This window comes from Microcebus murinus, unplaced genomic scaffold (assembly GCF_040939455.1).
Source record: "Microcebus murinus isolate Inina unplaced genomic scaffold, M.murinus_Inina_mat1.0 scaf010_hap2_Mmur4.0, whole genome shotgun sequence".
NCBI classification, from domain to species: Eukaryota; Metazoa; Chordata; class Mammalia; order Primates; family Cheirogaleidae; genus Microcebus; species Microcebus murinus.
In genome coordinates, this window is record NW_027438956.1 from 902,322 (window position 1) to 915,974 (window position 13,653).

At 59.9% G+C, this 13,653-nt stretch overlaps 1 long non-coding RNA gene across 1 annotated transcript; it reads right to left on the bottom strand.

Moving 5' to 3' along the window:
* Window positions 1-201: 201 nt before the first annotated feature.
* Window positions 202-5,732, bottom strand: LOC142867023 (uncharacterized). The gene is made up of 2 exons (XR_012916754.1): window positions 5,391-5,732; window positions 202-912 (listed from the first exon to the last, which is right to left on the bottom strand). It is a non-coding gene; the product is annotated as an uncharacterized LOC142867023 (long non-coding RNA).
* Window positions 5,733-13,653: the final 7,921 nt, after the last annotated feature.

Here is a 13,653-nt window from a genome sequence, read left to right on the forward strand (position 1 = left end):
TAGGAGATGGTTCTTTTAGGAGGTGAGTAGGTCATGAAGGCTCTGCCCCCATGAGTGGGATTAATGTCCTCATATGAAGGAAGCTTGAAGGAGCCTTCATCCTGAACTTCTCAGCCTCCAGAACTGTGAGCAATAAATCCCTGTTGCCTATAAATTACCCAGTCCAAGGTATAGTGTTACAGCAGCACAAATGGACTAAGACACCAGATACCCAGATTTAATGAGTGCATGACAGCTCCTTACAATGCGGGAGTAGGCGGCAGAGAATCACTGCAGGTCTGTAAGAACGTGGACAGGCTTGGAAGCACGGGGCCCCCAATAGGAACGACTCCACCATGAGCGAAGTCAGAAAAGGCTGAGTTCAGACTTTAAAGATGACAGCCAGACGGGCTCCAAGACCTCTGTGTCTCCAAGTTTCTAGATGGAACAAACTCCAGCAGAGCTCTGGCTGGACCTCCATGGGGCAGTGGATGCTGCTCAGAAGTCAGGGTCACTCTGGACCACAGGACATTCTGCACGTGGTGACCATTCCACTCCAATAATAAGTCTGTTCACAAGGAGAAAACCAGCTGTTTGTCAGCCTGTGGTGTGCACTAAGGTTATTTCTTCCATTCTATCGCAAGTTTCAAATGCTGGCCATGACTCTCTCACTGTGTGGATTTAATGACTCATTAAGGAGTTACAGCCCATGCTTTTCAACAAAGTAATCTACAAGACAGCAGACCAGGTGTGGATGTGATCCTGTGAATTCTGTTTTCCAGCAGTGCATGGAGTCTAGGATTCAAACCTGTCGGGAATTCTAATTGCTATGAAGAAACCCCATAGCACACATTCAGGGCAATGAGGTGACGCAGGTTGTGTACCACGCTGGACTGAGGCTGTGGCAGGAACTCCTGGGACTGTGGGCAGATCCTAAGAAAGGAAAGTCGAGCCTGTGAATGTCAGAGCCTGGACAGAGAAGTTGATGATGGACAGAGACCTAAAGTCAAGTCACAAGACAGGATTGGGACAGCCCTGCATGGCCCCTAGGGGGATCCAGACCCCACCCAGGGCAGCACATAATAAATGCTGTGTAAATAACTAATGGGTGGAAGCCGTTGTTCCTCCAATCTGCATTGTCAGGAGTTCTGGAAAGAGAAGGAGATGCCATTGACTTCCTAAATGCCAGGCACTTTGCAAATATCACCTCCTTAAAGCTCAGGATGACACGATTGACCCCAGCCAGAGCCTGCATTTGTCCTGGACCCACTTGGGCCTATCTCTGTGGACCCTCCTGCTCCTGGTTCCAAAAACCTGAATGAACAAACTCATGGAGCGAGACCTGCCTGGTTCTTGTGGGTCTTTGGGTTTTTCTGGTGCCCTCTGAACTCTCAGGCCCCAGTTCTGGGGGGCTCAGCCCAGGCAACCCCAGGTGGGAGGCACAACCCTGCTACCCCCCAAAGGCCCCTCCCCCCGCACAACTTCAGTACCTCCTGTGCTACCACGCCAGTGTCGGCCACGCTGGCACCTGCAGACCTGCCACCTTAGTCCACACCCTGCTCTGTGCTGCGGTCACGACAGAGCCACGCCTGATAGGGCACAGCCTCCTCCCTCCCGCGAATCCACAGTGCACGGGGACGTCCTTCCAAATGCAGATCAAATCCAGTCTCACCCAGCCACAGCGCTCCCCAGTCCCCACCCTTGGGGGACAGCATGGCTGCCCCTTTGCAAGCTTGTTCCAGCCCACCCTAACCCTCCCCTTCGCAGCACCCTACAGGGAATTCCTACTTCCCAGCTGGATTCAGAAGCCTCCTGTGGACCCCAGAGCCTTGTCACTTCTGGGGACTGTGGACTCCCTGGGAGGGAGCAGGTCTCACCCACTGGCCTCATCGTTCCCGTGTCCTGAGCCGGCACACGGCAGATGCTCAGTATCTGCTGCTGAAGGACTGGATGTTTCCTAAGCTCCTTTATAAACAGGACCCGGCACTGATCTGTAAACTTAATTGGTGAGACTCCGCTGTGTCAGACAGACAGGTGTCAAGAGATACTCAAAAAATAAAACTAGGACATACGAATACACAATGAACATGTGTCAAAGATTCTACTGAACTCATTAATGAATGAGGGAGCCAGTGAAACGTTAAAATGGGTTCAAAGGAGAGTCCACGCACGCACACAGGCAGTCGGGACTCGGAGAAGAACCTGCTACCACAGCCCCACCTGCGGCTTCACCTTCCACGGCTTCAGCTGCCCATGGCCAGCCCTGGTCCAAAAATAGGGGAGTGCAGCACAGTAAGATGTTCTGAGAGAGAGAGAGACCACATGCACATAGCTTTCATTACAGTACATAGTTAGAATTGCTCCATCTTATTAGTTATTGTTAATCTCTTACTGTGCCTGATTTGTAAATTAAACTGTATCCTAGGTATGTACCCACGGAAAAAGACACAGTGTGTATAGGGGTCGGTGCTGTCTGAGGTCTCAGCCACCCCCCGAGGATAAGGGGGTGACTGAACTGGCCACATCCACGGGGCATGAGCCTCCCTGGTGGAAATCACTGCATGTCCACAGGCAGAGTCTGTGGCTCCCGTGGACCAGGTGTGTTCACGTCACCACCACTCTTCAGCACCTGGGAGCCGTTTTGGCCATTTTGATGTCTGTCACATGTTTTCCTGATAAAGGTTGGGCCTGGGCACAGCCAGCACTTTCTTGGTGGCCCTGCTTGAGCCTCACAGAGGGGAAGGGACACCGGGCAGGCCAGGCAGACAGGACTAAGCCCCGACCGGCCGGCGGTGGTGGGGCTGGGAGAGCCCGGCACCCTGGCATCAGGCCTGGCCGGCCACCCAGGCTACGAGGGCAGAAATCTGTTTTTCTGTGTTCTCAGCACTGCTCTTCTGACACCAAATGTGTGGGCTTTTCCACAACAAGCCATTTTCCACTTTTCGGCAGACAGCTCAGTTCTGACACGAACCACCTGGCGGAGGCGCAGACCTGCCTCGAGCCGGGCCTCCCACCCCAACGCCGGCCTCGCTGGTTGGGTGCCAGGGTCCCACACACCTGCACAGCCCAGCTGTCCATGGCCCGGCCCTATGCTGCAAGGCCTACAGGCCTCAGGGGGAAACCGACGTTCACCCGTTTATTACAAAAGAAGTAAGAAAGGTGCAAACACTCGGGTGACAGGGCCACAGGCGGGGTCCAGAGCACAGGGGCCCTGTGCCCGGGGCAGGTGCCCTCAGCACCCTCCGGTGCTCGCCAACCTGCAGGCTCTCGGAGCCGGGTCTCTGAGGGTTTTACGCAGGTTTGTCCTGTGGGCATGATTGTCACCAACTCAGTGTCCGGCCTCCTCCTGCCCAGAGGCGGGGGTGGGGCTGGAAGCTCAAGCTCCTGCTCAAGGTCTGGTCTCTTTGGTGTCTGCACATCCTAGAGCTGTCTGGGGGCCACTGAGAGTCACCTCCCAGGCAAAAGGCACTCCCACCACCAGGAAACTCATGTAGGAGCTGGGGGCAGAGACCAGACACTCATTTCTTTCCACGTCACTGGGCCCAACTTTCTGGTTGGCTGACCCTGGGAAAGTGTCCCAGCCCGGACATGTTGGGGTGACCGTGGGGAGTCGTGAGGCTCGGACCCCTGACCCCGCGTCACTGTCATCCCCTCCACAGGGCTGGCCCTCCCGGGAGACCCCGAACCGCAGACGCCGCGCCGTGCTCGCCATGTGGTCAGGACAGTCACCAGTCCCACCCGGCAGACCGCCCTGGACTTCCCAGCCGTTGCCGACAGTGAGGGGCATCCGAGTTTAGACCCAGTGACCCCCCCGTCATCCCACCAGCTAAGGACACCCCAAAATGTCAGCCCTGCCACTGCTTCCCATAGGTGGGATGTCAGCAGTCTCCTGTTGTCCTCTGTGTTCGCTGTATATTCTGTCCGGAAAGTGCCAGTCTTTGGTTCTCAGCCTCGGCTGCCCCTGGGCCCGGCGCTGGGCCCGGCCCGGCTGCCCTTCCCTCTGCACAGGCCGCGCCTGTCCTGAGTCCCGTCCCCGTGAAGGTGCCTGCGTGTCCTTGCTGGGGGCCGTGTGCCACCGTGCCAGGGAAGGCCAGGAGAGGCAGACACGCGGGCCAGGGCCAGGCCTGGCACCTGTCAGAGCCTGTGGGGGTCACACCTTGCTTGGCGTGTGGCCTTGGGAGTGAGCTCAGCCGGAAAGGGAGGCCAGGGTGAGGACGCAGGCCGTGGGCTTCAAGGAGACCCCGTGAGCCCCGGTGCAGCACAGCTACAGCTGGGTGTGTGACGTACCTGTCACCTCACTGGATGGCATACCGGGTCTCGTCAGCACTGGCGTGAGCCATGTCCACAAGAACCGTGGAGGATCATGGGCCGGGCGGGCCGGGTGGAGCGGTGTCCACGCGCAGGTGAGAGCCAGGGCAGGGCCCTCTGTGCTGTGGACGCCACGGGCCCTGGGGCGTCACCTCTCACTGCCCGTGCTGGCTCCCGGGGACCTGGGCCCAGGGTTGAGGGGCATGGGAAGCTCCCCCAAGCTGCCCCACTGTGCGCCGACCCGGTGTGGCCTGTCCCCCGGCCGTGCTTACTTTAGGGGCCTGTTGCCCTGCAGGTTGCGTCTGCGGTGCCTCGGGCCGTAGGCAAAGGCCTCTGGGCTGTGCTAAGAAAGGTATGAGGTGGTCCTTTTGGAGGAGAGCTGGGTGCAAGTCGGCCAGCTCAGCACAGACCTAAGTGACCAGAAGCTGCCCAGATCAGGCGCTGGGCGTCCCCGCGGCTGGGAGGCCACAGGCCTCGGGGGGCGGACTCAGTCATTTCTGCTTTCTGCGGCCTGGCACTTCCTGCCTGGTCGTTTTGGAGGCGCCTGTGAGGTTTTGCTCAGGGAAAGTGCTCTGAGCCCCTGTGCCTCCACGGGGTGTGGCCAGCAGGGCCCGGCACCTTCCGCATGGGGACCCCGTGCCAGCAGCCACCAGAACCCTTCTAGGGACTTAGGAGAGGCATCCCTCTGAACTTCACCTTTTTCAGAAGGAAACATCCTCAAAGTTTACTTAAAATCATGATTTTGTTTTTAGGACACGGTGGAACCTGCTATGACCCGTGGAAACCACGCGTGCACAAGCAGGGAGAACGGGAAACGCCCTGCAGAACCGAGAGGGCCTGACAGCCCTGCCGCGCCCCACCCCCGCAGAGCCAGCGCAGTGCCAGCAGGCGGGAACCACAGCCGGTTGTCACTGTGTCCCGCTGTGTCCCCAAGGCAGGGAAGGGGCTTCGGTGGTTGGAGTCGCACCCGCCCCCGTGCGGCCACAAGTGCAGGGCCTGCCAGAGGGGTCTGGCTGGTGCTCCTGCTCAGGGGGTGGACGTGGCCCGTGTCACACTGACACCGAGCAGACACCCTCCCACAAAGACATCTCGAGCTCACTCACCGGGGCCCTTCCACGCCAATATCTGTGGAGCCAAATCCTTTCTGGCCTCATGTGTTGGTCCCTCCTGGGCGCAGGTGGGAGTGGCTTGCGGAGCCCAGGGGACAGGCACCGCCTCTGGGGCTGCCTGGTAGGGCACCTGGCAGGTGCCTGCCAGGAGAGAAGGCTTGGGGGGTGGGGCAGGGAGTGCATGAGGATGGGGACAGTGTCCATCCACTCAGCCCAGCCAGTCCTAGCTGCCCCAATCACCACCTCAAAGAGAAGTTTGGCTCTTGGCCCCTCGGCGACCCCTGAGAGCTGGGACGATGACCTCCCCCCCCTGCAGGGTGGAGGTGGTGGGACTGGGTAGGGGTGGGCAGGGCTGGGAGGTTGCCAGGACAGCGCCCGGGGACATTCAGATGCTGGTCACCCAGGGAGATGGCAGCCGCCGCGCCTGCCCTCGCTGGACTTGAAAGAAGTGAGAACAGATGACATTCAGAGACGCCCACAAAAGCGCTTCCTGTTGACACCAACACACTCTAGTTCCTTTCTCCTCCGTGCCCAGTGCCGGCGCCTCTGCCGGCTCCGTGCCCCCCACCCCCAGCGACAAATGGGCCACGAAAAATAAAACCACCCAGCTCCCGACACTGTGATGTTTTTAATTATTTTCCCTTTGGCTTTTAGTGGACTGAGCCAAGATTTGTGTTGTTGAAATTGGGTTTGAAATCCAGATCCTGCCTCATGGGCACGGGCGCCAGCGTGGCAGCTGCTCACCGAGCTGTGCAGGTCTGCGGGGAATCAGAGGTGAGACAGCACTGCTGCGGACCAAGCCCTGGAGCTCAATAACACCCATGCACCCCCACGTACACCATGCACATATGCACACGTATACATGCATGCACCTACTACATGTGTGCACATGAGCACACACACACACTGGGACACACATGCACAAAGGGATGCACACATATACATGTACACACACTGCGGGACACACATGCACACTTGCATGCGCACACATGCACATATGCACACGTATGCATGCATGCACCCACCATGTGCATGCACATGATCACGCACACACACTGGGGACACACATGCACACTTGCCTGCACATGTGCACATATGCACATATATGCATACACACACCACATGCATGCACACGAGCACACACACACTGGGACACACATGCACACTTGCATGCACACATACACATATGCACACACGGACACGTGCACACATAACTCCCGGGAGCCCCAGGAATCACAAACCAACCCTCGGACAAGGCTAGGAGGTCAAAGGGGAAATCCCTTTTTTCTCCCAGTACTTCCAGAACTATTGGCTCTTTTTTCAATAGACATTCAATTTTACAGTTAAAAAGCACATTTTAAAACATTTTAATTCTCTAGACTCAAATTATAATCTTTCCACCTCGTTTCCTCTGGGACATGTGAGGCAGGCAGGCAGGCGGCGTCTCAGGGTGGGGGCTGGCGTGCAGGTGCCGCACCCTGTGGGTATCTGGGACACGCTGCAGAAGGGTGGGGGACAGGGCTGGGGGGTCACGGCTAGGCTGAGGGGAGCACAGGGGTCCCTGCTCCAACTCTCAAGGGAAGATGGGAGCCCTCCCCTCTGCCCACTCTCAGCGGGGACCAGGGCTGGTGGCCACACCCCTCACACTTCCCAACCGTCTTGCTGAGCCCGAGTGGCCACCCCATGGCTGGCCACCCCTGGGCCTGGCCCTCCCTGAGGCTGTAGTGGCTTCTGGGCAAACTGCCCCCCCAGAATCTGGAATAATCTCTCTGTCTGTATTCCTCCTTCCTTGCTTCCTTTTTTAGTAATTTGTTTTCTTCTGACAACAGCAACAGATAGTCATCACAGAAAAACTGAAGGGAGCGTTAAAACCGTCACCCTAATTCCACCACCCGCTGACTCTGGGAAGAATTCCCCTGGTCTTTGTTCTTAAGTCAGCATCATTGAGCAGTACATATAAAGATGTGCGGCTCATGGCCCTCCTCTGTCATGGAAGTCCCCTGTGAGTGGGTGACTACAGCCTGGAGACCTGGAGCTCCTCCCATGGGAGCCAGGCTACCCTGAGCCTCCACCTGCCCCTCACACCTGTACAGAGCATGGCCCCTCCTCCAACTCCCCTCCCTCGAACAGGTGCACAAGCCTGTAGGCCACCTCCTCCAGGCAGCCCTACAGGGGTGCGCCCACAATGCCCAGACTGTGACTGCGGGCCAGGGCTCTGGGAGGGTCCTCCTCTGGCCCTGGAGGCCTCTGTGGACACTGTCTGGGCTGGAGAAGGAGGAGTGTGTTCAGGGAGAGCCGGTGTGGTGAGGGGCACGCAGGGGGCTGTAGGGTAGGGCTGGCATGAAAGGGTTGGGGTCTGCGGGGTGGCAGCTGGTGTGGGAGGGGTCGGGGTATGTGTGGGGCATCCCCCACCTGGGCCGGGACAGTGGGTCCCTCTGGGCATGGGCCTGGGGGCTGCAGGGCCCCCGTGCCCCGAGGAGGGCCGAGTGGGGCAGGGTGTCCTCGGGCGGGGCTGAGGCTGGCCGTGCATGCTGCAGCGGGTGGTGTTGGCAAAGACAGAGGGGCCTTTCGTCCCGCGTGCAGGACACGGCCGAGGAGGGGGCTGTCCCCACACATAGCTCCGCAGTCACCCGGAGGAAAGGACCTGCTGGCCTCGCTTACTTGCCCCGACGGGGTTTCTGGGGGACATTTCCCCGCTCAGCCCGGCCACGCCCAGCAGAGGGAGACTCGGGAGGGACGGGGTGTGTGAGAGCTCGGCGCCCCCCAATCCTGCTGCCAGCTCCGGCTTGTGATGTCAAGGATGAAAGTCTCAAAGCCACACCAAGCCCTGGCCCCACTCCCGCCCCCCTCGCCAGCCCTGCCGGGCCCTGGGCTGCCTGACACTGTGGTCAGCGCTCCCTCTGCGGCCCACCAGGCCCACGGGTCTGACCCTGGGGGCGGCTCCACACCAGGGTTGAGGCCAGCCCCTCCCCCAGACCCAGCAGCCTGGGCCACCAGAGGGGGAAGGTGACCCAGCTGCCACTTCAGGACGAGCCACCACGAAGCGGCATGTCCACCCACCGTCCGTGGGGCCAGGCTCTGCTTCCCTTCCCAGCCCTGCTGGGGCCGCCTGTCCAAATGGAGCCTTGGGTCAAGTGCATGAGCATCTCCTGCTGTTCTTCTTCAGTGTGTGGATTAGGGACTCAGGGGACAGACTGCCAGAGAGCTGTCCCTGCCCTCAGTGTCCCATCCCACAAGCCTACCCAGCTCTCAGCCCCTCCAGGGACAGGACCACATGGGCTAATTACCTGGGTGGGGACGGGGCCCCACCCGCAGACTCCTGGTGGAGGTGTTCGCAGCCACCCCACCTGCCTGGGCTGAGTCACCGAGACGGGCCTGTCCCCGGGGCTCTCAGCCAGATTCACGCTGGACCGGAGGGGCGAGGCCGAGCCCAGTCCTCAGCTCCAGCCTGTGCCGCCCCTCCAGCCCACCGAGCCTCTGCGGTACCCACGTCCTGTTCAGCAGACGGCGCAAGGCCCTCCCACCCCCCCTCCCCGCGGGAGCCGTGACAGGCGCAGGGACACCTTCCCTGGCACAAAACCAGTGGCCACTAGAGCAGGGAAAAGCCATTTCTTTCTTTCAATTATAAACTTGCAAGAAAAAAAGAGCTTCAGCTGTTCCGGTGACTTCCTCGTCTGAAATCTGTTCTGAGCTCACCCTGCCGAGCTCCCTGGCAGACTCACTCTTGGGTTGTCTAGAGTGGAGTCAAAGGTGGGCCCAGGTAGAAGTGCCTTCCGGAATGCAGGTGCAGACTAGGCAGGCGGCCAGGGTGGCCACTCCGGGGGTGTGCCCACCTGTGAGCCCCGGGGTGCCGGCCTGCGCCCCCCTAAACTGGCCAGAGACAGCCGCGCCCAGCTAGAGCAGACAGAGGCCCGTAGAGGGTCTCGTGTCTTTGTGTGGCTCCCCGTGTGCCCGCGGCCCCGGCTGGCTCCACACGTCGTCCTTGTGGTCGGGGGGACCCGGCTCTGGTGTTTCGGCCGACGGGGCAAAGCCTCTGGGACGGCCACGTCGCTCAGTGGAGAACGTGCTCTCAGGACAGATGTCCTGCAGCCGCCCCGGAGCTGGGGGTATGTGGGCGCCCTTCCTTCCTGCTGCGCCGCCCGCTGTTACGGGGTCCAGCTCCTCAGAGCCGACCCTGGGGCTGTACGATGGGAGCTGCCGGCAGGGGCCACCCCCTTCCCGGAGGCAGCTGGGATGCCGGTCCCCTCAGAGCCCTTCCTGCCGCGTGTGTCCTCCGTGACAAGTGGACGGGGACCCTCCGCTGATGTCCTGCGTGACTGCAGCCCTCCGCCGGACCTTGGCACTTAGCGACTGTCGTGGTTCTGGCCTCTGACACACCTGGCTGGCCTTGTCTGGGGCCCACTCTGATGTCAAGCGGTCACCTCTATGCACGAGTTCACCTTGTACCTGTAGTGGGTCCCCTGACACTGTCCTGCGTGGTTGGGGGGCCCCCTTCCTGGTGGGGCGCTGCCTCCGGGCTGTCTGTGTGCCCTGGCTGGGGAGTGGCCACAGCTCACTGCACTGGGGCCCCTGGTCTGCTCCTGGCCAGGCAGAGGGTGGGACGCTGCCCAAGCAGCCACTGCAAATGACGGTGACAACAGTGCCGGAGTCATAACTCCTCACAGCGTTGTCCTAGGCTGAGCCGCTGGTGGTGCCCTGTGCCCTGGCCAACCTGGGGTGGCACCACCCACGGTCACACCCCCAGCAGGGCCTGGACTGGCATCCAGCTCGAGGAAGGCCCTCAGCTACTGACCGCTGGCCGCTGCCTTTACCCCCCGCACCTTCCTCTCACGCGGACAGCACAGCATGGTGCAAACCAGGTTAAGGTGGGGTCTGGGTGAGGATCCTGCGTGAAGGTCACTGGGCCGGGCTGGCTGGCTGTCTCATGCTGTAATTGCACGTTGCTCACTGCAGTTAGTTGCTAAATTACATGAGTTGGTTCTCGATACATCATTTGGCCACAATTAGGGTAATTACATCCCCCTGAGAAGGTCAGCGACAATGACCTCGGGGGGGAAACCGGGGTGACAAGTGACTTGGGTGGCCAAGTGGGGCCGGTGGGACTGGCTGTTCTCTCGTGAGCAACTATGACTGGCTAATCTTCCCCATAATTTTTCAAAGGCTCAAAGAGAAAATTTCCTGGACGTTTGGGGGAAATTTTTAACATGTTTCTGGAAGTGCTCAGTTTCCAGGGCAGGAGCACGATTCCTCCCCGAGGGGGTTTGGGAGCCTGGCCGTCTGTGCCACTGACCCGCCCTCAGTGCACATCCGGAACTCTCAAGTCTGCCAGGCCGTGACAGTGGCTCAAAGAACACACAGCCGTGGGGAGCACAATGGGAGAGGGTCCCTCTGTCCCACAGGGGCCCCGAGCCCTGGTGGGAGTGATTAAAGGACAGACGCCCTGATTAAAGGACAGATGCCCAAGGTGGTGTCTCTGCAGAGACCTCCACCTGTCGGCTCCCACCTGAGGGGAGGCGTCGCACCTGACATCACAGACCCCACAGTTCCCTGAGAACCAGGAAATGACTCACTTCGCAGGTGACTGAGGCTCAGAAGTGACCCCGGCCCCGCAGCGTGACCTGGAACAGGCAGTCAAAAAGGGTGCAGGTATCTGAGCCCCCCACTCCCCCCTCGGCCTGCTGGCAGCTGATGTTCAGAGAGACTGGGACAGGCCTCCAGTCCCACACACCCCTGCCCCTTCCCCAGGTGACAGGTCGCTGCAGTTCATGCTGTAAAAGCTCCCGGGGCAGATCCATAGTGATGAGCCTGCAGGTGTCACCTCACCATGGGTTGTGCTCTCCAGACATGGACAGGTGTCCACATCAGACCAGCGAAGGGTGGTGCCGGCCCCACGCCCAGCCCCTAGCCCCTGTCTCCCGGGGTGAAGAAGTCTCCCTGCATGGGCCCCCGTGGCAGGAGACGGGCAGGCCTGATTCTGGTGGGCGCTGGAACTCCGGGATCCCACAGCTCAGCCTCGCTGAAGAAGCATCTGGACTTGACACAAAGGCCCTGGTGACCAGATCCCCACCCCTTGGGGGCTCGGATGTGGGGGACCGTGCTGGGCCCCTTCCCGGGTGTAACCCCAGGACATGCTCACTGGGAAGGGGCCCTCCCCAGCCACCCAGGGGACAACCCCGCCGAGGCTCTTTCCTCCAAGAACCTCCCAAAGGCCGCTGAGAGGACCCTTCCGGCTCACAGCCCCGACTCAGGGCCTGGGGCGAGAGGGTGTGGGTGGTTCGTGGACACCTCAGATAACCCCTGAGGGGTCCTCACAGGAGCCTGACACCACCAGGTACCAGGAGCCCTGCCTGCCAGCGGCGCTTCCTTTGCAAGTGGCTTTGCTGGGCCAGGTTGGGGGTGAACAGAAGGGCCCAGGAGGCCCTGAGTGTCTCAGGAGCCAACAGGGAGCAGCTCAGGGACCAGCGGCTGGCCGGCTGGTCAGGAAGACAGGAATCTGGAAGTTCCCACTTCAGGGACCCTGTAGGATATACCTGTCTCTGGAATGGACAGCCAAGATCTTTTCCAAGATTCAATCAATCAGATTCTTCCAAGAACACTGCCCAGCAAACATTTTTACCCTACTTTTTTAAAAAATTATTATTAATGGACTTTATTTTTTAGGTTTACAGAAAATATGAGTGGGTACAGAAAGTTCCTCAGTGCCACTCCCTCCCCCAGTTTCCCTACGATTAACATGCCTCAGAGTGCACGAGAGGTACAACCAGCCATACCGGCACAGTACCATTAACGGAGGTCCGGCTCTACGTTAGGGTTCCCTCCTGTGTTGTATGTTCTATGTGCTTTCAGAAATCCACAGGCTTCTGTACCTACCATGGATGGCCTTGGTTTTAAGCAGCTGGACAGGTGGCAGAGCCCTGCCCTGAGCCTAGGATGGAGCATGTCACCCGGGGAGGCCTTTCCCCTTTGGTTCCACAGCCGCTGGGGGTTCTGAAATCAGAGCAGGTCCCTGCAAGTCGTTAGCTCTCAGTGTCTGACTCTGCAACTTGCAGGGGTACTAACACTGCTCCTGCCTCTTCCACAGTGTGGTGAGCTGGACCCTTCCAGGCTGGACGGGGCCTGGCGGGGCTGTGGTTTCATGCTTGGTCGGCACAAAAAGAGGCTACGTGTCCAGATGTGCAAGTGGCTGGTGGGGGCCTCACCTTGCCTTTCCCACAGCACTCGGCACCCGGTTCCTGCGGTGGTGGGTGGGGGCTGTGGAGCACCCAAGCTCCGAAATGCACAGCTGTGTTCCTCTTGGCAAACCAGACCTGGAGTCTCAGGGCGACATCGTTTTTTATGAGCTGGGCAGGGCCGTCACTCCAAGTTCTTTATTGGGTAGATTGACCTGCCGGTTCCAAGGCCACATTAAACAGCTCCTGACCCTGTCACCAGCTTGGACGGCCACTTTCTCCCAGGTCCTCAGGCCCTCACCCCGTCCACTCGCTCTTGCTGCTAAACTCAGTCCTGGCGGCCGGGTAATTCCACGCCTCTCCCTGGCTCCCTACCTCCCCGTACAGTCACAGCACAATCAAGGGACGCCCAAAAACCTCTGCCACCAACAGGGCACCACAGGCAGACCACAGCTCCCCTCCCCTCGCAGGTCACTTGAAATTCCTCCTGAAATGTGTCTGGGCTGGAAAAGCAATGCCAGAACGAGGTCAGGTTTCTCCACCATTTGATGCTGTTTGCGGCTCTGAGGCTCAGACTCCGGGAGTCTGAGGCAGGGCCGGCTGACGCCAGGGCACAGAAAGCTTTTGTGATCACAGGGCGGCTGCCTGGTGTGCCAGCTGCTCCCTCCCCCCGCCTGGTGGGCCCTCCCGGTCCTCCCAGGGGGTTCGCTGGCATGAATCTCTAAGGCTGTTGCAGTTGGGGCTGGGGCCATCAGGCAGTGGCCACAGTGGCCACCTGGCCAAGGAGAAGCCTCTGCGGAACAGGCCTCGGCACCGTCTGTCCTGCTAGGACAGGGTTCTCAGCAGGGTTCTCTGGTTTTGCCCCCAGGGGCATTTGGCTAAGTCTGGAGGCAGTTTGGGTTGTCAAACCTGGGATGGCGGTTGCTACTGACACCTACAGCACAGGGCCAGGGCGCTGCTAAAATCCCACAATGCACAGGACAGTCGCCCCCGTGGAGAATTAATGGGCCCCGCACACCAAGGTCGGGGGAGGGGGGCGGGAGGGGGGGGAGAGCGCTCAAGCCGCACAGGGGTGGGGGCGGGGCAGC